Source organism: Anolis sagrei, chromosome 4 (genome assembly GCF_037176765.1).
Source record: "Anolis sagrei isolate rAnoSag1 chromosome 4, rAnoSag1.mat, whole genome shotgun sequence".
Taxonomy (NCBI): domain Eukaryota; kingdom Metazoa; phylum Chordata; class Lepidosauria; order Squamata; family Dactyloidae; genus Anolis; species Anolis sagrei.
The window spans coordinates 238134545-238159767 of NC_090024.1; the positions used below are offsets into that span (position 1 = coordinate 238134545).

At 44.2% G+C, this 25223-nt stretch overlaps 1 protein-coding gene across 2 annotated transcripts in view; it reads left to right on the forward strand.

Annotated features, from left to right (window-relative positions):
- The first annotated feature begins 2186 nt into the window (after positions 1-2186).
- ZNF512B (zinc finger protein 512B) overlaps positions 2187-25223 on the forward strand; it is an 89328-nt gene continuing 66291 nt past the window's right edge. The window contains exon 1 of one of the 2 annotated variants that reach the window (XM_060771919.2): positions 2187-2267. The gene's annotated coding sequence lies outside the window, so the exon portion shown is untranslated. Of the gene's footprint in view, positions 2268-2327; positions 2548-25223 lie in introns of those variants that run through there. The other variant, XM_060771918.2, reaches the window with a different exon arrangement.

Genomic DNA, 25223 nt, shown 5'->3' on the forward strand with positions numbered 1-25223 from the left:
TGCACCCGTACCTCGGGAAGCCTGATTTGGCCACAGTGGTCCACGCTCTTGTTACATCCCATATAGACTACTGCAACGCACTCTACGTGGGGTTGCCCTTGAAGACTGTTTGGAAACTTCAACTGGTCCAGCGAGCGGCAGCAAGATTGCTCACCGGAGCGACATACAGGGAGCACACCACCCCCCCTGTTGTGTCAGCTCCACTGGCTGCCGATTCAGTTCTGAGCACAATTCAAGGTGCTGGTTCTGATCTACAAAACCCTGTACGGTTCCGGTCCAGCGTATCTGTCCAAACATATCTCCCTCTACGTCCCACCCCGGAATCTGAGATCATCTGGGGAGGCCCTGCTCTCGACCCCACCGCTATCACAAGTAAGGCTGGTGGGGACGAGGAGCAGGGCCTTCTCAGTGGTGGCCCCCCACCTGTGGAACTCATTCCCAGGGGAAATCAGGGCATCAACATCCCTCCTTGCCTTCAGGAGGAAGGTAAAGACGTGGTTGTGGGACCAGGCCTTTGGGCACCCTGACAATTAGATACGGAAACCAGATGGATAGGACCGTATTCTCTCATGTCCCCGCGTGGGAAGCTGGAGCTGGCAGATGGGAACTGCCAGCTTTGTGGAAATCCAAAGTTCCAATTTGTGGAAATTGGAACTTAAACTATGAGTCTGCGAAACGCTGACCATCAATTGAGGTTTGTATTGATTTTAGTGCTTTTACTGCTTTTATTGGTTTTATGGTTGTTTTTGCCATTAATAATTATTGCTTTCTGTTAATTGTGACTGCTAAAACTGCTGTTTGTTAACTGTTGTTATTGTCCTTGCTGTTATGTAATGCGGGCATCGAATTGTGCCTTGCTTTTGTAAGCCGCCCTGAGTCCCCCTCGGGGTGATAAGGGCGGGGTAGAAGCAACCGAAATAAATAAATAAATAAACAGTGGCTGCTGCCTGGCAGAGGAACCATCTACTGCAATGTGTGGAAAGAATATGCCCATAAATCTTGTACTGCAAGAGTTTTCCTTCCCCAGTTCTTCTAATATTTGATAGCTTTAGTATACCCAGGAACTGAAGTTTTGTCTCTTTTGTATGAAGTCTGTACTTTTTTTGGTGCATTCTCCTATTTGGATTTTGAAGCAGTTCGGAGTCAACCTACAGTGGTGAAACAAACTCCAATGAAAATGCACAAAAGAAAGGACCTTCATGTTCACCAGTGCTTTGGGGTTTGTGTAATCACCACCTGGATCTCAAACTGGTTCCACGATTTCCTCTGCAATCCTCTGCACAGCGAAACTACTTTCTTGTATCAAAATACTGGTTTGAACAGGAGTCTCCAGTGGCGCAATAGGTTGAACCCTTGTGCCGGCAGGACTGCTGATAGTCGGTGGTTTGAAACCAGGGAGCGGGATGAGTTCCCATCTGCCAGGTCCAGCTTCCCATGCAGGGACATGAGAGAAGCCTCCCACAAGGATGGTAACACACCAGGGCATTCCCTGGGTAACGTCCTTGCAGACAGCCAATTCTCTCACACCAAAAAGGACTCAGTTTCTCAAGTCGTTCCTGTCACATACACACACACAATACAAACTGGTTTGAAACTGACTAATGTGGTCATTGCAGATCAGGCATGGGCAAATGGGCCCTCCAGGTGTTTTGGACTCCAACTCCCACCATTCCTAATAGCTTCAGTCCCTTTCCTCCCCCCCCCCCCCCCCAGCTGCTTAAGTGAGTGAGAGAGAAAGGGAAGGAGTCTGAGGCTGTTAGGATAAATAAATAAATAAATAAATTTCCTTCGCCTTGATTAGAAGGCTCCTTAGCTCCTCCTCGCTTTTGGCCATCAAAGTGGTATCATCCGCATAGCTAAGGTTGTTAGTGTTTCTTCCAGCAATTTTAACCCTGGCCTTGCATTTGTCAAGCCCCGCACATCACATGATGTGTTCTGCATACGAGTTGAATAGGTTGGGTATGACCAGGCCAGCATTATATCAATGTTAACTTGAAGTCCAAAACATCAAGAGGGCCTAAGTTGGCCCAGGCCAGCATTGTATCAGTGCTAACTTACTAAAGAGAGGCTGTGTGGCTCTCTGTTGGGAGGGCTTGGCTTGTGCCTTCCAGCCTAGCAGAATGGGGCTGGAATGGGGAAGAAGACAGTGGGGGGGGGGGGGTCCCTTGTGTTTCCAAGATCCTATGCCTCTAATTATCCTCGATTGGGTTTGAAGGAGAAAGAGAAAGAGGAGGCCAGAAGTACAAGTTCCTGCGAGGCTGTCAGAGGTAAACGAAAGAAGGAGGAAAAGGAAGAAGCAGGAGGAGGAGGAGGAGGAGGAAGGAGAGAGAGCGTGGGGGAGAAAAAGGAAGGGAGAAGGGAGAGAGAGGATCTGGAGCAAAGTGTGTGTGTGTGTGTGTAGGAAGAAAGGGGGGGGGGTCCTCCGCGCATGAGCCGCTCCGCCTGGGCGTCTTTGGCGTCGTCGCCGGTGCGCGTTGGCGCTGTTGGGGCCCCCCTGGAGCCGAGCAAAGAGAGAGGGAGAGGGCCCTGGCTCGCCCACCCGGCCAGGTAAGGCGAAGAGCCCCCTCCTCCTCCCGGCACAAGCCAGCCAGCCCCCTGCCCTGCTCGCTCGCCAGCCCCGGCTCGGCCTCGCCTTGCCCCCTGCGGCCTTTGCCCAAGCCCGGGCCCTCCTCCGCCTTGGCTTCCCCCTTCCTCTCTCCCCCCCCTCCCCCTTTTGCCTTTCAACCACGATTTGGACACACAAGCCCGGGCTGGGGAGACGTCTCCAAAGCAGAGCGAGAAGGAGAGCCATCGCGTTTCCTTTTCCCCTCTTCCTCCCTTTCTCCTCTCTCTCTCTCTTTTTCCCATCCCTCTTTCTCTTTCCCCTCCTTCTACATAAAAAAGTCGCCATTTTGCTTCATTGCTTTCCCAAGGCTTGGGTGGCTTTCATTATTTATTTTGCATGCCTGTCTCGAGATGGAAATTGTGGGTTCTTGTCGGGGTTGGGCACCCCAAGAAGAGGAGGAGGAGGTCGCGGCGCCCGAGTCCTTTGGCCTCCTCCTCCTCTCTCTTTCTCTCTCTTTCCCCTTTTATTTCCAGAGGAGGGAGGGCAGGATCTCAGGGTCCTTGGGGCTGGCAAGGAGGTCTTCTTCTCTATTTCCTTCTTTTTGCAAATCTATGCCCAATCTGCACAGTGTAGACAAGATTGCAACACAGTCACAAGCCTGCAGTCTCCATTTCCGCCTTGTGCCACTCCATTCACTCGCTCCCTTTCCCCCAATTCACACAGCAATATTGGGTGAAAAGTAGCAGTTTTTGTATCTCTTTCTTGCTTTCCTTCCTCCTTTCCCTTCTTTTCCTCACCTCACAGCTTATTATTTGGTGAAAGTAGCATTTTTTGTATCTCTTGGTTGCTTTCCTTCCTCCTTTCCCTTCTTTCCCCCACCTCACAGATTATTATTTGGTGAAAAGTAGCAGTTTTTGTGTCTCTCTCTTGCTTTCCTTCCTCTTTTCCCTTTTTCCCCCACCTCCCAGATTATTATTTGGTGAAAGGTAGCAGTTTTTGTATCTCTTTCTTGCTTTTCTTCCTCCTTTTCCTTCTTTTCCCCACCTCGCAGCTTATTATTTGGTGAAAAGTAGCAAATTTTCAGTTCTTGTGGGTTTTTTCGGGCTATATGGCCATGTTCTAGAGGCATTTCTCCTGACGTTTCGCCTGCATCTATGGCAAGCATCTTCAGAGGTCTGCTGGAGCTGGGAAAAAGGGGTTTATATATCTGTGGAATGACCAGGGTGAGACAAAAGGCTCCTTTCCTTTATTTTTCCCACATCACAGCTTATTATTTGGTGAAAAGTAGCAGTTTTTGTATCTCTTTCTTGCTTTTCTTCCTCCTTTCCCTTCTTTTCCCCATCTCACAGATTATTATTTGGTGAAAAATTGCAGTTTTTGCATCTCTTTTTTGCTTTTCTTCCTCCTTTCCCTTCTTTTCTCCAATTCACACATCAATATTTGGTGAAAAGTAGCAGTTTTTATATCGCTTGTTTGCTTTTTTCCCTCCTTTTCCTTCTTTTTCCCCACATCACAGATTATTCTTTGCTGAAAAGTTGCAGTTTTTGTATCTCTTTCTTGCTTTTCTTCCTCCTTTCCCTTCTTTCCCCCAATTCACAGATTATTATTTGGTGAAAGTAGCAGTTTCTGTATCTCTTTCTTGCTTTTCTTCCTCCTCCCCTCTCTCTCCTGTCTTCAAAAAAAAAATCCCAAATAGAAATAATAGATACAGATGGGAATAGATAGAAGCCCGCGGTTGCGCAGTGGGTTAAACTGCTGAGCTGCTGAATTTCCTGAACAAAAGGTTGCAGGTTCGAATCAGGGGAGCGGCATGAGCTCCCACTGTCAGCCCCAGCTTCTGCCAACCTAACAGTTTGAAAACGTGCAAATGTGAGTAGATCAGTAGATACCACTTCGGGAAGGTAACAATGCTCCATGCAATCATGTCGGAGCCCCCGGTGGCGCAGTGGGTTAAAGCCCTGTGCCGGCAGGACTGAAGACCGACAGGTCACAGGTTCGAATCCAGGGAGAGGCAGATGAGCTCTATCAACTCCAGCTCCTCATGCGGGGACATGAGAGAAGCCTCCCACAAGGATGATAAAAATATCAAATCATCCGGGCATCCCCTGGGTAATCTCCTTGCAGATGGCCAATTCTCTCACACCAGAAGTGACTTGCAGTTTCTCAAGTTGCTCCTGACACGAGAAAAAAAATGTCGGCCACATGACCTTGGAGGTGTCTGTGGACAATGTCGGCTCTTCGGCTTAGAAATGGAGATGAGCACCAACCCCCAGAGTTAGACATGATTGGACTTAATGTCAGGGGAAAACCTTTACCTTTACCTAGGAATAGATATTATTAGTCACTATTCATGCTTTTGTGGTTACTTTTTTGTAATGGCTGGAAGGGAACAATCAAACATGGTGCCTCTCAAAATGCAAGCAATCTGCACTTTAAGGAAAGCAAGCAAAGAAGAGGGAAGAATGGGGAAAGACAGGCAGGAAGCATTTGTGCTTTGGGCTGTTGTGAGTTTTCTAGGCTATCTGGCCATGTTCCAGAAGCATTCTCTCCTGACGTTTTGCCTACATCTATGGCAGGCATCTTCAGAGGTCATGAGGTCTGTTGGAAACTAGGATTTGCTTTGGATAGTTAGGGTTGGTTTGCATCTTTTCGAGGTCAAGTCTGGCCCTGAACCCTTGCAGCAAATCCACATGCCTGCAAAGTCAAGACTAGGCCTTTCGAAGCAACAAGTGGTGGATCCCACATTCCACTACTCAAGTCATGCTCAATAACTGGATGATTTGGGTGGGAAGTGAGGGGGAAGGGAAGCAGCAATGGAAAAGGGTGAATTTGGTGCTCTATCTATCCAAGCAGGTCACTTGTCAGTCAGGTGGAAGATTTTGGGGGTTATCCAAAGGCTGGAGAGGTTGGGCAGCATGGGGGCAAATTAGGTCAAGGTTGGTAATTGTGTCAATGCAAGGACAACAGACTGATGGCCTACAGAAAGGAGACAAAGGAGGGAAAGTCAGGGACATTTGACAGTGTCCCTGGATCAAGGATAGATGAAGGAATGGATGACTCTTCTCTCCAAACCCTATCATCTGCCTTAGGGCCCTTCCACACAGCCATATAGCTCAGAAGTCCCACAATATCTGTTTTGAACTGGGTTATTTGAGTCCACACTGCCATATATTCCAGTTCAAAGCAGATATTGTGGGATTTTCTGCCATGATAATAATAATAATGCCCAAATACAACAATAATACATCCATACTAACAAAAATTATACAACCTAACATATAAATGTGAATTATTACTTAACAACTAAAATTAAATAAAAACCACAGCCTGTTATAACAGACATAGGACAAAACATCAAACATTAAATGGAAACAATAATTTCCCATTTCTTTTGGGCAAATTGATTAATTGATATTCTGGATTCTGTGGCTGTGTGGAAGAGCCCTGAGTTACCTGAGTCCACACTGCCATATATTCCAGTTCAGAACAGATAATGTGGGATTTTCTGCATTGATATTCTGGGTTCTGTGGCTGTGTGGAAGGGTCCTGAGTTACCTGAGTCCACACTGCCATATATTCCAGTTCAAAGCAGATAAGACGGGATTTTCTACCTTGATACTCTGGGTTTTATGGCTGTGTGGAAGGGCCTTGAGTTACCTGAGTCCACACTGCCATATATTCCAGTTCAAAGCAGATAATGTGGGATTTTCTGCCTTGATATTTTGTGTTCTGTGGCTGTGTGGAAGGGCCCAGAGTTATATGAGTCCACACTGCCATATATTCCAGTTCAAAGCACATAATGTGGGATTTTCGGCCTTGATATTCTGGATTCTATGGCTATGTGGAAGGGCATCCGAATTATCTGAGTCCACACTGCCATATATTCCAGTTCAAAGCAGATAATGTGGGATTTTTGGCCTTGATATTCTGGATTCTATGGCTATGTGGAAGGGCATCCGAGTTATCTGAGTCCACACTGCCATATATTCCAGGTCAAAACAGATATTTTTGGATTTTCTGCCTTGATATTCTGGGTTCTATGGCTGTGTGGAAGGGCCCTGAGTTACCTGAGTCCACACTGCCATATATTCCAATTAAAGTAGATAATGTGGGCTTTTCTACCTTGATATTCTGAGTTAGAAGGCTGTGCGGAAGGACCCTGAGTTGCACAAGAAAGGAAGTAATGCAACCAGGGCATTTAGGATCATGACATTGACACCTTTGCACAGGCAAGGATGATGAGTACATCTTGCAGTCACCACTTAAATTGGATTTACCAGTAAGTCAGATTTGAAGAAATTGGTCTCGCTGTGCATAGGAAATCCTGGAATTGGTTTGAGGCCCAAATAGTAATTATTCAATCACAGAGCATTGATGTGCAGTATGGGCTTTTTTCACATGTTTCTGTAGGTATTTGTTGTATAGTCACCATAGTTTGAAGCTCATTTTAAACTGTATTAAATGGTCAGTCTTGGAGTATTGGCTCTTCTCTCCAAATCCTATGACTTGGTCAATCACATTGCTCAAGTAAGGATGTAGTGCAGGCATGGGCAAGCTTGGGCTCTCCCAGTTGTTTTGGACTTCAACTCCCACAATTCCTAACAGCCTACCAGCTGTTAGGAATTGTGGGAGTTGATGTCCAAAACACCTGGGAGAGCCTAAGCTTGCCCATGCCTGATGTAGTAGAACCAAGGTTTGTAGAGTCATGGCCTTGAGGCCCACTTATGGGAAGAGACCATGATATCATCTGCCAGTCAGGTTGGATTCCCTTATGCTCTCACTGCATTTCCCCATACTACCTGGAAAGGAAATGGATTTTCCTAGTCATTGTGAGTTACCCTGATTGTAATCCAAAGTACAGGTGGAGTATCCCTTGTGCTTGAGTCCAGAAATGTTTATATTTTGGAATATTTACATATACATAACAGGATATCATGGAGATGGGCCCCAAGCCTAGATATGACTTTTCCTCTACACCTTATGGCAGGGGTCCTCAAACTAAGGCCCGGGGGCCAGATACGGCCCTCCAAGGTCATTTATCAGCCCTTCTGAAATGACTTGAAAGCACACAACAACAACAACAACAACAACAACAACAATAACAACCCTATCTCATCAGCCAAATCAGGCCCACGCTTCCTATTGAAATACTGATAAGTTTATATTTGTGAAAATTGTTCTTCACTTTAATAATTGTATTGTTTTTAAGTGTTTTTTTGCACTAAAAATAAGATATGTGAAGTGTGCATAGGAATTCATTTGTATTTTTTTCAAATTATAATCTGGCCCTCCAACAGTTTGAGGGACTGTGACCTGGCCCTCTGTTTAAAAAGTTTGAGGACCCCTGCCTTATGGCATGAAGGTGAATTTATAAGCAATATTTTAAATTGCTTAAAAAAGAGGAGATTCCATCTGAACATTAGGAAGAACTTCCTGACTGTGAGAGCCGTTCAGCAGTGGAACTCTCTGCCCCGGAGTGTGGTGGAGGCTCCTTCTTTGGAAGCTTTTAAGCAGAGGCTGGATGGCCATTTGTCAGGGGTGATTTGAATGCAATATTCCTGCTTCTTGGCAGAATGGGGTTGGACTGGATGGCCCATGAGGTCTCTTCCAACTCTTTGATTCTATGAAATAGTTTTGAGCATGAAACAAAGTTTGTGCGCATAGAACTATCACAAGACAAAGGTGTCAGTATCTCAGCCACCCGTGTGGTTAATTTGGAAGTATTTTGGAGTTCCAGATGAGGAATGCTCAATCTCTATATCGGGGTGAGCTTGGTGTTGAGCGGGAAGAACACATTCATAGAATCATAGAGTTGGAAGAGACCTCATGGGCTATCCAGTCCAACCCCCTGCCAAAAAAATGACTAGAACAAGGTTTGCTTTTGGAATTTTCCTTTTGGAATATTTTCAAGCCATTGACAGTTGAATCCATTGATGCGGAATCCACGAACGAGGAAACCTGACTTGATTTGGAATACTCTGCTGGAGAGCTCTAATAGGATGGAGCCATGGTGAGGCATTTAAAGTAGAATTTAAGCGCTCTAATGAAATCCAAGTATACTTGACTTATCAGATCGGCTGTATTGCTGGGCATTGCTTCTGTCGCGGAAAATTTGGTACCAACAACGAAATAGCATGGAAAGAATAGGGACAGGTTCTCAAAACTACAAAAAGGGAAGTGTTATTCTGCATTTGTATTCAAGTTTATACATTTTATTCAGAATGAATATTATGCATTTGTGATACGGAACAGCAGGGTCAGAAATACCTTGCATCTGTAAGTAAAAAGATTTTGAACTTTTAGAGACTATTTGAAAACGTCTTCCAAATAACTTCCATTGCCTCCATGTTTATTATTATTTCCATGTTGTTAGCCAGATTTGTTGACCTATTTATGGGGTAACTGGTAATACAGGAGCTAGCATTGCAGTGGGTTTAACCCTTGTGCCGGATGAACTGCTGACCTGAAGACGTTGTCCAGATGCCCGACCACCGTCTCCCAAAGCAGTTGTTCTACTCCGAACTCAAGAACGGAAAACGGAATGTTGGTGGACAGGAAAAGAGATTTAAAGATGGGCTCAAAGCCAACCTTAAAAATGCTGGCATAGACACTGAGAACTGAGAAGCCCTCACCCTTGAGCGCTCCAGCTGGAGGTCAGCTGTGACCAGCAGTGCTGCAGAATTTGAGGAGGCATGAGTGGAGGGTGAAAGGGAGAAGTGTGCCAAGAGGAAGGCGCGTCAAGCCAACCCCGACCGAGACCGCCTTCCACCTGGAAACCAATGCCCTCACTGCGGAAGAAGATGCAGAGCAAGAATAGGGCTCCACAGCCACATACGGACCCACAAGAATATTGGAAGACAATCATCCTCGGAAAACAAGAGATTGCCTAAGTAAGAAAGTAAGTAAGTAAGTGACCTGAAGATCGGCAGTTCGAATCTACGAGACAGGATGAGCTCCCGTCTGTCAGCTCCAGCTTACCATGCAGGAACATGAGAGAAGCCTTCTACAGCAGGGGTCCTCAAACTTTTTAAACAGAGGGCCAGGTCACAGTACCTCAAACTGTTGGAGGGCCAGATTATAATTTGAAAAAAGAATGAATGAATTCCTATGCACACTAAATATATCTTATTTGTAGTGCAAAAAACACATAAAAACTTTTTTTTGTCATGTCAGGAGCGACCTTAGAAACTGCAAGTCGCTTCTGTTGTGAGAGAATTGGCCGTCTGCAAGGACATTGCCCAGGGGGCGCCTGGATGATTTGATGTTTTTATCATCCTTGTGGGAGGTTTTTCTCTTGTCCCCGCATGAGGAGCTGGTGCTGACAGAGGGAGCTCATCCGCCTCTCCCCGGATTCGAACCTGCAACCTGTTGGTCTTCAGTCCTGCCGGCACAGGGGTTTAACCCACTGCGCCACCAGGGGCTCCATAAAAACAATGAAATAATTAAAATAAAGAACAATTTTAACAAATATAAACTTATTAGTATTTCAATGGGAAGTGTGGACCTACTTTTGACTGAAGAGATAGGATTGTTGTTGTTGTTGTTGTGTGTTCAAGTTTTTTCAGACTTAGGTTGACCCTGAGACAGGGCTGGGTAAATGACCTTGGAGGGCTGTATCCGGCCCTCGGGCCTTAGTTTGAGGATCCCTGTTGTACAGGATGGTAAAACATCCAGGTGTTCCCTGGGCAACCTCCCTGCAGACAGCCAATTCACTCACACCAGAAGTGACTTGCAGTTTCTCAAGTCTCTTCCGACATAAAAAACCTGGTAAGACAAGTTTATCTACTTTAACTTTCCCCCTCTATTTTGTCTTTCACGTATGTTCGATTAGGGATTCTGGGCACAGCTGCTGTTTACCTTGCCTGTTGTAGCAAGCACACACAGCTAGGATCGGCTAGAATAGAATCCTACTTTTTGTTAACTGAACTGTGTCTGAGGGTGTTTCGATGCCATAGAATTAATGCAGATTGACAACACTTTAACTGGTATGGCTCTATGTTTGGAATCCTGGGAGTTGTGCCTTGGTGAGGCACCAGCACTCTTTGATGAAGAAGGCCAAAGACCTTGTAAAACTACAATGCTGTGATTCCATGACTCCACAGCATTGAGCTATGATAATTAAAGTGGTGCCAAATTGGATTAATTTTTGTGTAGATGCAACTGAAGTATGTGTGTAATGTAAAATAAATCAGAGATTCATAGAGGTGTCTCTAAGTTTAAGGCCTTTGCCTTGGTTTACTTCCAGTGTTCCATGAGATCATTACGGCATCTGTGGGAGAGAGTGCAACGCTATACAGTTTTATGGGCCATTGGGAGACCATCCACACTGCAGAATTATAGCACTTCGGCACCACTTTAACTGCCAGAGCTCCTGCTTGTGAAATCCTGGGATTTTTGACTTGTAGCATCACAGTTCTGTGACAGAGAAGGATAAAGATCTCATAAAACTGCAAACCCCAGAATTCCATAAAATTGAGCCATGGTAATTAATGTTGTGTCAAACTGCTATAATTCTGCAGTGTGGATACAGCCTGGGATGCTCCAGATCTTCTCCCCCAGTTCATTATCCTGCCTGGTTTGGAGATGTGAAATGGGAATTGGAGATTGTAGTGTGTTTCCTTGGGACAGAATCTGTATCCCATCCCTGTTTATTACACAAGATTTCAGGGCTAGTGAGACATTTGCTGTGTGTAATTGAATGGTGAAAATTTACTGGTGCTTTCTCGATGTGCAAATACCATTATGGAAGGAATTGGGAAATTTATTATTTATTTATTTATTTATTTATTTATTAATGCGCTTGTATACCGCTAATATCTCAGCCTAAATCGGTGACTCATTGCGGTTTACAACACTTAAAAAACAACAATATTCAGTTTAAAAGCATAAAACACAATTCTTGTATGGTTTTTGTTTTTGGGGTTTTTTTGGGTTTTTTTGTCGTGTCAGGAGCGACTTGAGAAACTGCAAGTCGCTTCTGGTGTGAGAGAATTGGCCGTCTGCAAGGACGTTGCCCAGCGGACACCTGGATGATTTGATGTTTTTATCATCCTTCTGGGAGGCTTCTCTTATGTCCCTGCATGAGGAGCTGGAGCTGATAGAGGGAGCTCATCCGCCTCTCCCTGGATTCGAACCTGCGACCTGTCTGTCTTCAGTCCTGCCAGCATAGGGGTTTAACCCACTGCACCACTAGGGGCTCCTGATTGGTATGGTACAAAGCTGAGTTTTAAGTTGTGGAGTTGTGATTGCTTCATGAATGCACATTACTTGCAAAAGGTTTGCATAGCACAATGCATAATTCCATAGGATGAGATTTGCACTGCATATCTCTGCTGTAGGGTCTTAGAGAGAGAGAGCTCCAAACTGGATAGCTTACCATTTTGGGAAAAGTGGTTAGGGTTTCTTTTTGGACTCCAACTCTGCAAATCCTCAATTGGACATGCTGGTTGGGGAATCTGGGTACTGCAGTTCAAGGCAATATGGATAAACTGGAACATGTCCAGAGAATAGCAACAAAGATGGTGAGGGGCTGGATGAGTTTAGCTTGGAGAATAGAGGGCTGGAAGGTGATATCTTTAAATAACTGAAGGAAGGCCATTTAGGAGATGAAGCAAGTTTGTTTCCTGCTGCTCCAAACACCATGGAACTATGGATTGAAATAAAAGGAAAAGAGATTCAACCATCTATGCCAACTTAAGACAAGCCAGTGTCGAAGAAAGTTGTATAGAGTATTACATAGGAAATACTGGAATCAGTTTGGAAGGTCGTTGCACAAGCAACAAAACACTGACGTGTATTAAGGACTTTCTTGTGTGGGAGTGTGTTGGCTGGCTAGCTTCAAACTGCATTAAATGAGCAGTGTAAACGAGATCAGTGGGAGATGTTTGAAAGTGGAATATGCTAATTTGATATCTGGTGGAGTCTCCTCTGAAGATTTTTAAACAGAAGCCAGATGGCCATCTGTCAGGAGTGCTTTGATTGTGTTTTCCTGCAGGGCAGATAACTGAGGAAACTTTGGGAGAAAAGACTAAAGACATTGTAAAACTACATGATTCCATATCATTGAGTCATGGTGGTGAAAGTGGTGTCAACGCATGACCTGAGAGCAGTACGTGTGAAAAAGATCTTGGAGTCCTCGTGGACAACAAGTTAAACATGAACCAACAATGTGATGTGGCGGCAAAAAAAGCCAATGGGATTTTGGCCTGCATCAATAGGATTATAGTGTCTAGATCCAGAAAAGTCAAGCTACCCCTCTATTCTGCCTTGGTTAGACCACATCTGGAATACTGTGTCCAATTCTAGGCACCACAGTTGAAGGCAGATGTTGACAAGCTGGAATGTGTCCAGAGGAGGGCAACTAAAATGATCAAGGGTCTGGAGAACAAGCCCTATAAGGAGCGGCTTGAAGAGCTGGACATATTTAGCCTGAAAAAGAGAAGACTGAGAGGAGACATGATAGCCATGTAGAAGTATGTGAGAGGAAGTCATAGGGAGGAGGGAGCAAGCTTGTTTTCTGCTTCCCTGAAGACTAGGATGTGGAACAATGGCTTCAAACTACAAGAAAGGAGATTCCACCTGAACATTAGGAAGAACTTCCTAACTGTAAGGAAAGCTGTTTAGCAGTGGAACTCTCTGCCCCGGAGTGTGGTGGAGGCTCCTTCTTTGGAGGCTTTTAAACAGAGGCTGGGTGGCCATTTGTCAGGGGTGCTTTGAATGTAATTTTCCTGCTTCTTGGCAGAAAGGGGTTGGACTGGATGGCCCATGAGGTCTCTTCCAACTCTATGATTCTATTATTCTAACCTGCTTTCATTCTACACTCTGGATACACTCATAATGAGCAAGTAGCCAAGTGAGATATTGAACTCTTGGGTTCAATTCTTAGTTTTCTAATGTGAAATTGTTTGGAGGGTAAGAATAGAGATTTTTGGAGTGGCCAGCACTATACAGTCTTTTTCAGGAGGGGGTTGGTTGATCAATGGGATTTGTTGTCATTTAAAAATGATCATTATTCTGCATTCACATTTGCATTTATGCATGCTGGCAGCACAGTTTTAGTGAAGTTTGTTAATCCTCTGGGGATGAAAGCCATCTCCAAATCAGCAAATGCACAAACAAATTTGCTGTTGCCGTGATGTAGGGGAATTATCTCCATTTGAAAGCTTACCCATTTTAAAATGGCACATAAGAAAGCTGTTCCTCATAGAATACATAAAATGACCCCCTCCTCCCCTTTTGCTACATAATATAAAACATACAATGCCTACGGAAGCGAGAAAAAGAAATGGGTATGTTTTTGTTTAATCCATCCTTTGAATAGTAGGTGTATTTGCCATTTTAAAGTGCAGCTCTGTTCTTTTTATGTGAATGGATGTTTGTATGTGTCCGTGGCACTATGGAAAGATAAGGAACAGAAAGATTGTTGCTGTTTTGAAAGAAGTAGCCACGTCAATCTCTTGTATATTTTGTTTTGTTCTGTTTCATTTTGAGAGGCCAAATGGTACCTATTGATCTACTCACATTTGCATGTTTATGAACTGCTAGGTTGGCAGGAGCTAGGGCTAACGATGGGAGATCACTCTGACCCGCGGCTTCAAACTGCCAACCTTTAGTTCAGCAGATTCAACAGTTTAACCCATTGTGACACTGTTGTGGCCCCTTAGAAGGAGTGCTAATGCCCTTAGGTTTTGTAGAACATTTAAAGATTTTATTTATTTATTAATTAATTTATTTATTATTATTTAAACTTATATGCCGCCACTCCCCTGGGGCTCGGAGCGGCTTACAAGACTATTATTTATTTATTTATTTACTGCATTTGTTGACCGCCGTTCTCAGCCCTAGGGCGACTCATGGCGGTGTACAACATATAAAAGACCATTTACAATAAAACCATATCATAACAACAATAACAACATCACTATTAATAATACCATTACACTAAATCATTCGCGACGTCTCATCCTAGAATCACAATCCAATCTCGTTATCCATATTCCGTTCCACTTATCATTGCCAATTTGTTGTAGCACTTAGTCAAACGCCTTCTCGAACAACCACGTCTTTAGGCTCTTGCGGAATGCCATAAGGGAGGGTGCCTGTCTGATGTCTACAGGGAGGGAGTTCCACAGCCGGGGGGCCACCACCGAGAAGGCCCTATCCCTCGTCCCCGCCAGGCGTGCCTGTGAGGCAGGCGGGATCGAGAGAAGGGCCTCCCCAGACGATCTCAAGGTCCTCATGGGCTCGTAGGCCGAGATGCGGTCAGACAGGTATTTTGGGCCGGAACCGTTTAGGGCTTTGTAGGCCAACACCAGCACCTTGAATTGGGCCCGGTAGCAGATCGGTAGCCAGTGGAGCTGGGACAACAAGGGCGTTGTGTGCTCCCTGCGTCCCGCTCCCGTTAGTAACATGGCTGCCGCGCGCTGGACTAGCTGGAGCTTCCGGGCCGTCTTCAAGGGCAGCCCCACGTACAGAGTGTTGCAGTAGTCAAGACGGGACTAGCTAAAATCTAACAAAATTTAAAAGCAATTTAAAACAATTTAAAAACAACACTATCAAACATTAAAAGCCTGTCGAAACAGGTATGTCTTACATGCCCTGTGGAAAGCTGGTAAGTCCCGCAAGGCACAGACTTCAGGTGGCAGAGTATTCCAGAGTGATGGTGCCACTACTGTGAAGGCTCTGCATATGGTTGCTGTTAGACACAAGGTCTTGACACTGGACACTTCCAATAGATCTTGGTCCTCAGAATGGAGGGATCTCTGGGGTTGGTAGGGGGTGAGGCGGTCCCTCAGGTACCTCGGCCCCAGATCATGCAAGGCCTTAAAGTACCATCACTTTGAAAGTGATCCGGTGCTCAATTGGTAGCCAATGTAGCTGTAGTAAGATTGGTGTTATGTGGCATCTCATTGGAATTCCTGCAAGAAGCGGAGCAGCTGCATTTTTTACCAACTTGAGCTTCTGGATCACCGACAGAGGAAGGCCAATGTAGAGGGTATTACAGTAGTCCAGTCTTGAGATGACCGAGCCTGGATCACCGTAGCTAGGTCGTCCCTGGACAGGGAGGGGGCCAGCCGTCTAGCCTGCCGCAGGTGAAAGAAGGCGGTTCTGCTCACGGCGGAGACCTGGGCTTCCATTGTCAGCAGAGGGTCCAAAAGGACTCCCAGACTCTTTACCAGTGATGACGGGCGTAGCGCCTCACCATCCAGGGTTGGCAGCTGGATATCCCCACTGCCCGGTCGACCCATCCATAGGATCTCCGTCTTTGCTGGATTCACCCTCAACCTGCTGGCACGCAGCCATCCAGTAACGGCCTCGAGGCACTGATGGAAACAATCGGGTACAGAGTCCGGTCGGCCTTCCATCTTCAGCACCAGCTGAGTGTCATTGGCATACTGATAACACTCAAGCCCAAAACCTCGAATAAATATCTGCATTTTAAAGTTTGGAAGGGCAGCTACAAAGGAACTTACCAAGAACCAGAAGGGTAAAGATGCATCTCTAAAGTTAGAATAGTCCATGCCATTATAGTAATTGTTTCTGTGGTTCATTGTGAAATCAGATAGGAAGAAAAACACACCTGAAATGTGATGTTAGAGCAGTGGTTCTCAACCTTCCTAATGCCGCAACCTCTTGATACAATTCCTTATGTTGTGGTTACCCCCAACCATAACATTGTTTTCGTTGCTACCTCATAACTGTAATTTTTCTACTGTTATGAATCGTAATGTAAATATCTTATATGTAAGATGTATTTTCATTCACTGGACCAAAGTTGGCACAAATACCCGATACGCCCAAATTTGAACACTGGTGGGATAGTGGGAGAACTGATTTGTCATTTGGGAGTTGTAGTTGCTGGGATTTATAGTTCACCTACAATCAAAGAGCATTCTGAACTCCACCAACAATAGAATTGAACCAAACTTGACACACAGAACTCCCATGATCAACAGAAAATACTGGAAGGGTTTGGTGGCCATTGACCTTAAGATTTGGAGTTGTAGTTCACCTACATCCAGAGAGCACTATGGACTCAAACAGTGATGGATCTGGACCAAACTTGGCACAAATACTCAATATGCCCAAATGTCAACACTGGTGGAGTTTGGGGGAAATAGACATTGACATTTGGAAGTTGTAGTTGCTGGGACTTATAGTTCACCTACAATCAAGAGCATTCTGAATCCCACCAATAATAGAATTAGGCCAAACTTCTCACACAAAACTCCCATGACCAACAGAAAATGCTGTGTTTTCTGATGGGCTTTGGTGACCCCTCTGATACTCCCTTATCATAGGATGGGAGAGTTGAAGGTACCCCAAGGTCAGTCTAGATCAGGCATGGGCAAACTTCAGGCCTCCGGGTGTTTTGGACAGCTCCCACAATTCCTAACAGCCAGTAATCACCATCTGCTCATTCACAGAAAGCCACATTGAAGAAGCCTCAGCACCATACGAGAGTTTCACTAGATCAGTCACTCTTGTTGCAACGGTTTAGTAACAGTGAAATATGGCGCAGACCATATTTTAGTTGGGTTGTAGGTTTTTATGGGACCAGGCCTTTGGGCACTCTGGCAATTAAATCAGTCAATCAGGCAAGTAAGACCAGCAGGATGGATGAATGGAAGGAAAAACTAGATCTAGGTGCTAACAAACACTGACCATGTAAGAGGAGAAACTGGGTTTGTATTTGATTTTAATGATTTTATTGATTTTATGGTTATATTGCATGCATGTCAACTGCGAATTGTTGTAATTTGGTGTAATTTTGTGTACAATTGTTTATGATGCAGGCATCAAATTGTGCCTTGCTCCTGTAAGCCGCCCTGAGTCCCCTTCGGGGTGAGAAGGGCGGGGTAAAAGAACCCCCAAATAAATAAATAAATAAATAAATAAATAAATATGGCCATGTTCTAGAGGCATTCTCTCCTGGTGTTTCGCCTGCATCTATGGCAAGCATCCTCAGAGGTGGTGAGATCACCTCTGAGGATCCTTGCCATAGATGCAAATGAAACATCAGGAGAGAATGCCTCTAGAACATGGCCTTATAGCCCGAAAAACCCACAACAACCCAGTGATTCCAGCCATGAAAGCCTTCAACAATACATATTTAAGTTCTTCTGGACCACTGGTGGTCCATGGACCCCAGGTTGGGATCCACTGCTCTAGAACATGCCTGTACAATATATCTTGTGCCGTGTCTTCCTCCATGGCAGAATGGGGTTGACCGGGATGGGGGTCTCTTCCCACTCTATGATTCCACCATTTGATAATCTTACACTGTAACAAAAAAAGAATTTCCACAGATATATAAACCCATTTTTCCTACTTCCAACAGACCTCACAACCACTGAGGATGCTTGCCATAGATGCAGGCGAAACGTCAGGAGAAAAATTGCCTCCAGAACATGGCCATATAGCCCGGAAAAACCTACAACAACCCAAAAAAAGAATTGCACCGGAAAAGGACTTAGTTTGCCATTCTTTGTACTAATATTGCAGTGTGATAGCATGATCCTTAGCCTGCATAATTCAGCTCTTGATTATGCCTCCCTATATTTTTTTAAAGGTTCTTATTTATGAGCATTTGCATCTGAATATTGCTGGGGGAGGATGTCTTAGTGTATGTGTCACTGGAAGCAATGCGGTGTGGGTAGAGAATAATAATATTTTTTGGTGCGTGTTCTCATATATCTCCGATTACTCTCAGAATTCCTAATGAGGAAAAGAGCACATTTTGTGCAAATCTGCTGTGTAGGTTTGGAAGAGTGGGATTTATAGGTATCAGTGCAAGGGATCAGTAAAGTTGCAAGTATTTCCATTTAAAAATCAACATGAACCTGACGTGTTTGTACACTGTACTAACAACAGAAAAGGGTTTGGCAGAATCCACCACTTTAATCCATTTTAATGCAAGGCAGCTATATGTCACTTACAGTTCCATAATTTAAGGAAGGGGAAAAGCTTTAGGAAGTGAGAATAGGGAGGGGGGGGGGGACTCCTAACAATTGCAATTGCAAAATAATAGTTATTTCAAGGGGTCTGCTCTAGTCAATAGAATCATAGAATCAAAGAGTTGGAAGAGACCTCATGGGCCATCAAGTCCAACCCCCTGCCAAGAAGCAGAAATATTGCATTCAAATCACCCCTGACAGATGGTCATCCAGCCTCTGTTTAAAAGCTTCCAAAGAAGGAGCCTCCACCACACTCCAGGGCAGAGAGTTCCACTGCTGAACGGCTCTCACAGTCAGGAAGTTCTTCCTCATGTTCAGATGGAATCTCCTTTCTTGTAGTTTGAAGCCATTGTTTATATAATATTATCTATCATAATAATATTATCTATCATAATTTTCCAGTTGACCATTGATGATGATGATGATGATTATTATTATAATTAGCTGTATCCGCCATGCGTTGCTGTAGCCAACCTTCCCTCCCTCTTTCTCTCCTCCTTTCTCTTCCTTCCTTCCTTCCTTCCTTCCTTCCTTCCTTCCTTCCTTCCTTTTATCTCTCCTTCTCTTCCTCTTCCCTTCCTCCCCCCTTTCTTTCACTTCCTCTTTCTCCCCTTTCTTCCTTCTCTACCTATTCTTGGAATCCAACTCCCAGAGATTGATCTATCTCTACCTATCTACCTATCTATCTATCTCTAATCTATCTACCTTATCTATCTGGTGGACTGCTGGGAGTTGCAGTCCAGGAATAGCAAATTGGAAATATGAAGGGATTGGGATGCTCTCAAAGAAATTCAAGGAGAAGAAAGCTTGCAGCTTGGAAGCAGTACATTTGGATCATCCTCCTCTCCTTAAGGGCCCGGTATAGGGGCTGCTGGGAGCTGTAGTCCAGAAAGGAGTGTGGCAACAGCAATGACATTGTCTGTAGTCTCCAACAATTCTTCCTCTGTACGGGAGGCAGGGCATAGTGGACAAGCATACAGATGCGGAGTTGTCTTTTCCGCTCCGCATTATTAAAACCAATACAGCACAATAACATACAATAATATGTATGCATATACCAGGCATGGGCAAACTTTGACCCTCCAGTTGTTTTGGACTTCAACTCCCACAATTCCTAACAGCTGGTAGATATACTTAATCAGCCATACATGAATAACACACTTACCCACCTGTACTTACAAAGACTAGAGGATACATAGATGAAATACTTGCAATCATGTCTGTTCAACGTGATCAAATCTTATTTAAATGATATACTTGCACAGATATTCCAACAATATTTAGGATATATACTTAACCTTATACATTTACCCAAATTAGATGCTATCTAGATTACTTTATTTACTTAGGCGATCCCTCGTTTTCCAAGGATGATTGTCTTCCAGTGTTCTTGTGGGTCTGTATGTGGCTGTGGAGCCCTATTCTTGCTCTGCATCTTCTCCAGCAGTGAGGGCATTGGTTTCCAGGTGGAAGGCGGTCTCGGTCGGGGTTGGCTTGACGCGCCTTCCTCTCGGCACACTCCTCCCTTTCGCCCTCCATTCGTGCCTCTTCAAATTCTGCAGCACTGCTGGTCACAGCTGACCTAAAGCTGGAGTGGTCAAGGGCCAGGGCTTCGCAGTTCTCAGTGTCTATGCCAGAGTTTTTAAGGTTGGCTTTGAGTCCATCTTTAAATCTCTTTTCCTGTCCACCAACATTCCGTTTCCCGTTCTTAAGTTTGGAGTAGAGCAACTGCTTTGGGAGACAGTGGTCAGACATCCGGACAACGTGGCCGGTTCAGCAGAGTTGATGGTGGAGGACCATCACTTCAGTGCTGGTGGTCTTTGCTTCTTCCAGCACGCTGACGTTTGTCCACCTGTCTTCCCAAGATATTTGCAGGATTTTCCGGAGGCAGCGCTGATGCAATCGTTCCAGGAGTTGCATGTGGCATCTGTAGACAGTCCACGTCTCACAGGCATAGAGCAGGTTTGGGGGGACAATAGTTCTATAAACAATCACCTTGGTATCCCTACGGATGTCCCGGTCCTCAAACACTCTGTGCTTCATTCAGAAAAATGCTGCGCTCGCAGAGCTCAGGCGGTGTTGTATTTTGGTTTCGATGTTGACTTTGGTGGAGAGGTGGCTGCCAAGATAGCGGAAATGATATACATGGCTTTATATTTGTAGACTTTTTAAATGTATTACAGCTTGGTCTTTATAGTCCTTGGGAAAGGGTTGAAATTCCCCTGGTTGTGTTGCCTCTGAAATACGCCTAGCACTTCTGTGTAGGAAAAAACACCTTTATTTACATCCAAACTCCAAATCACAGGATATGCCATAGGATGTTAGAGGGATATCGTAGCCATTCCCTCTGTAAGAGTATTCAGAGTACAGCAGATGTGTTGATCACCCATCAGCAAAGCAGTGGCAGCAGATTTCATCTCTGAAAGGAGCCAGCGTGTTTTTAAGGCTTATAGGTCTTCATTACCAATTCCAAATCATTGCAAAAGAGAGAACTCAAGGCACTATGATATGGATAGAAAAATTAATCGGTGTTCTAAAAGTCAATGCCTTTGATTCAGCAAGTCCTGGTTCAACTATACTGGCACCAACCAACATGTTTTTCTGTAATATATCAAGAACTCTTCATGCAAACAGTAAATGGTTGAGTTAATTAATACACAGGCTTTGTTTAAGTGTTGTTGTTTTTTTAATGCAAACTGTTCCATTCAGCATTTAAGGAGCAACCAGATTGCCTTCTAGATTGCAACAGCAGCCAAAGGTTTGCATTAAACATTTTTTCAGGACAGAATTCCTGTTATACTTTTGCAATGAGTGACCTCCCTCCCTTGACCTCTCACTGCAGGTTTTGCAGTTGGGCCCATTTTCAGCAACTTGGCTATTAATTAATAATGGCAGACTGGCTCTTTGCCGAATGCCATTTTCGGCATAAGACCTGTGAAGCTGACCTGAAGCGGAAAAACACGGATTGCACCAGGAAGAGTGCAGAGAATTAATGAAAGGCCTCTTGGTTGTCGGTGATTTTTTCTTTGGTTTCTTTGAATCTATTGAAACCAAGCATGGAGTGTCTTAGAACCATGGCAGGAGCCAGGATGGATCAGCTGTTAGAACTGAGATGGTATGGATTCACAGATAGGACACAAATCTTTGCATATTGCATTCTGGCATTCGAGAATCAATTGTTTCATAAAGCTTGCAGACAAGGAAGAGGAAACTGAGGGCAAACTGTGGTCATTCCACAGATATATAAACCCAATTTTCCTAGTTCCAACAGACCTCACAACCTCTGAGGATGCTTGCCATAGATGCAGGTGAAACGTCAGGAGAGAATGCCTCTAGAACATGGCCATTTGGCCCGAAAAAACCTACAACAACCCACTTTGAAAAATGTTCATATTCCTCCTTTATTAGACACTAGTTTGGGTAACCGGCGGTGCCCGGGTTATTTGAAAAAGAAAAACATTGTTTTGAGGTGTTCGGTCATATCACTTAGTTAATTAGTAAAATGATTTATTGGGGAAAAGCCAGTCTTTGATTTCATTTTTTTAATGAATGCTCCCATTAGAAAATACATAATGATGTGGGTGAACTACAATTCCCAGAATCGTGAGTCAATCACCCCCAAACCCCGCCTGTATGCACAGTTGGCCATGTTGGGTGTGTGTGTGCCAAGTTTGGTCCAGAGCTGTCGTCAGCTGAATTCAGTGCTCTCTGGATAAGGGTGAACTACAACTCCCATATGGAAAGGGCAGTCACCCCCAAATTCTGCCACTATTTACAGTTGACCTAAGCCCCCCCAAACCACTCCAATCTGTTCAGTTGCTGATCAGTTTCTCTGTGTTTGCTGTGTGCCATAGGAAAGGGTAGGAAAGGGGTAATTAAGGGAGAGGCAGTGGGTGGGGTCATTCAAATTCAACACAAGGAACCCTAGGATGCCTGCCCATGGTGGAGGAAACATGTCAAATCTAGGATGAAATTCTTCCTGAATGAAAACATTCCTTGGATGGTGGACCGTCGTGTTTGGGGAGGACATTGGCAGGGTTTGGGCTACATGTTCATGACGTTCACTATAACCTGCAATGTCAGATGAAGGAGTGCCTTTGGAGACTTCTCAGCACTTGAAACTTGGAACCCTGTTTGGTTAAGGTGGGAGGATGTCTGTGCAAGTGGACACCTCCGCCACATACACATTTTTCACTTTTATTATGTGTATAGATTAGTGTTTAAAAAAATAATTTGCATATTCTGAGTCCCTGTGGTTGATGTTTAATGTTCCTTGCTGAATTATAGACCAGCTGCCCTTTTGGCTGTAAAATCTCAGTTTTGGCCAAGGATGAACATTATTTGGCCACCAAAGGGTGCACCTTCACTGTAGAATTAATGCGGTTTGACACCATTTTAACTACCCTAGCTCAATGCAATGGAATCATGGGATGTGAAGCTTGGTGAGACATTGGCGCTCTTTGGTAGAGAAGGCAGAAGTCCTTGTCTCCAACTCCCAGGATTCCATGATAACTTCCAGTGGATGTGGTTTACATAGGGCTGCGGTAGCACAGTGGCTAAAGCCGCTAACTGCAGGAAAGGCTGCTGACTGGAGGGTCAACAGTTCAAAGCTGCAAGTCAGGGTGAGCTCTTGACTGTCAATCCAACTACTGCCAACCTAGCAGTTTGAAAGCATGCAATGTGAGTAGATCAATAGGTACTGCCTTGGCAGGAAGGTAAAAGGGCACCCCATGCAGACATGCTGGCAAAAAGATTAGAGATGTCTATGGATAACACGCTCCTTTAGCATGGAAAATAGAACAGCAGCTGCTCCCCATGGCTGGAAGTTGAGCATCACCTCAACTTATATTTGTATTGTATGTCATTGTTTGCATCAAAAGCCCAATGTTTGCCTTATATGTGTTCTGTAATCTGCTCTGGGTCCCTCTGGGGGGATAAATCAGAATATAAATAAAGTGTATTATTATTATTATTATTATTATTATTATTATTTCCAGTACGGCTTGTTATTTGTTGTTTCAATTTTTCACAGTAAGTTTGTGAATGCATAATTTTTTTAAAAAACTCAAATTATCTTCCTGATGTGCCAAAATGGAAAAATAAATACCTATCCTCAAAAAAATTGGATTATAGAAGTTCTACAACTGGAAGAAATTTGTCTTGTTTTATAAAGTCAACAGGCTTAAAAAGAGAGAGAGTAGGAACCATTTGTATCATTTATATACAAAAAGAAAATGAAAAAATGCTCACGAAGGAAAATATTGAGACAGCCAGGAAGAATTATAGCCATTGTCTAAGATGAGACATTAGTGGGAGGATAATTTTATTTTCATCGTATGTTTTTAAGGTAGGAGGTAGAGAGTCTATTTTCACTTCTTTCTTTTTTTAAAGTTTGTGATTATTGTATTTAGGGATAGCAGGGGAAATTAGTTTTAAACTAATTATATTTATTTATGGTCTTTCTATGCCGCCTTTCTCAGCCCGAAGGCAACTCAACGCGGCTTACAGATTGGCAGCCATTCCATGACATGACGGACATAAAACACAATTATAAACATTTAACACATATTATAAAGCCATGTAAAATCATTTAAAAACATATAAAATCACCAGTAACTTCCTGTTAACTCAATTTCCAAAAGCATTGTCTAAGCCGTTCCATGTTCACTCTTTCCTGGTTCCATATTCATCTATTACGCTGCGTTACCAAAGGCTTGTTCAAAGAGCCAGGTTTTTACTCTCTTTTTTTTTGGAATGTCAGGAGGGAGGAGGCCGATCTAATATCCCTAGGGAGGGAGTTCCATAGCCAAGGAGCCACCACTGAGAAGGCCCTGTCTCTCATCCTCACCTGGCGCACCTGCGATTGAGGCGGGATCGAGAGTAGGACCTCCCCAGAAGATCTTAAATTCCTAAATATAGGAATATAGCCATGCATTCAAAAATAATTGTATTTACAAATTATATAACGAAACCTATATTGCTGGAAAAAAATCCTCCCCACTTAAATGGTGCCTGATTTATCTACTCACAGCTGTTTTTGAACTGTTTAGGTGGACAGTGAGCTGGCCTGAAGGTCAGGTGCTCATCTTGATACAGGCTTCGAACTGCCAACCTTTTGATTGTTAAGATTTATTGCAGCTGGTGATTAACCAGCTGTGCCAAAGCCCAGTCCAAGTACACACTGTATGCGAAATTTCAGGCATTTTAAGCTTTAGGGCAGCGTTTCTCAACCTGGGGGTCGGGACCCCTGAGGGGATCATTAGTGGGTGTCAGAGGGGTCGCCAAAGACCATCAGAAAACACAGTATATTTCATGGGGGTTCTATGTGGAAAGTTTGGCCCTATTCTATTGTTGGTGGGCTTCAGGATGCTTTTTGACTCTAAGTGAACTATACATGCCAGCAACTACAACTCCCAGAGGCCAAGGTCTATTTTCCCCAAACATCATCTGTGTTCATATTTGGGCATATGGAAAATTTGTGCCAAGTTTGGTCAATGTTTGAGTCCACAGTGCTCTCTGGATGTCGATGAACTACAACTCCCAAACTCAAGGTCAATGTCCACCAAACTCTTCCAGTATGTTGGTCATGGGAGGTCTGTGTGCCAAGTTTGGTTCAATTCCATCCTTGGTGGAGTTCAGAATGCTCCTTGATTGTAGGTGAACTATAAATCCCAGCCACTACAACTCCCAAATGACAAAATCAACCCCACCAGTATTCAAAT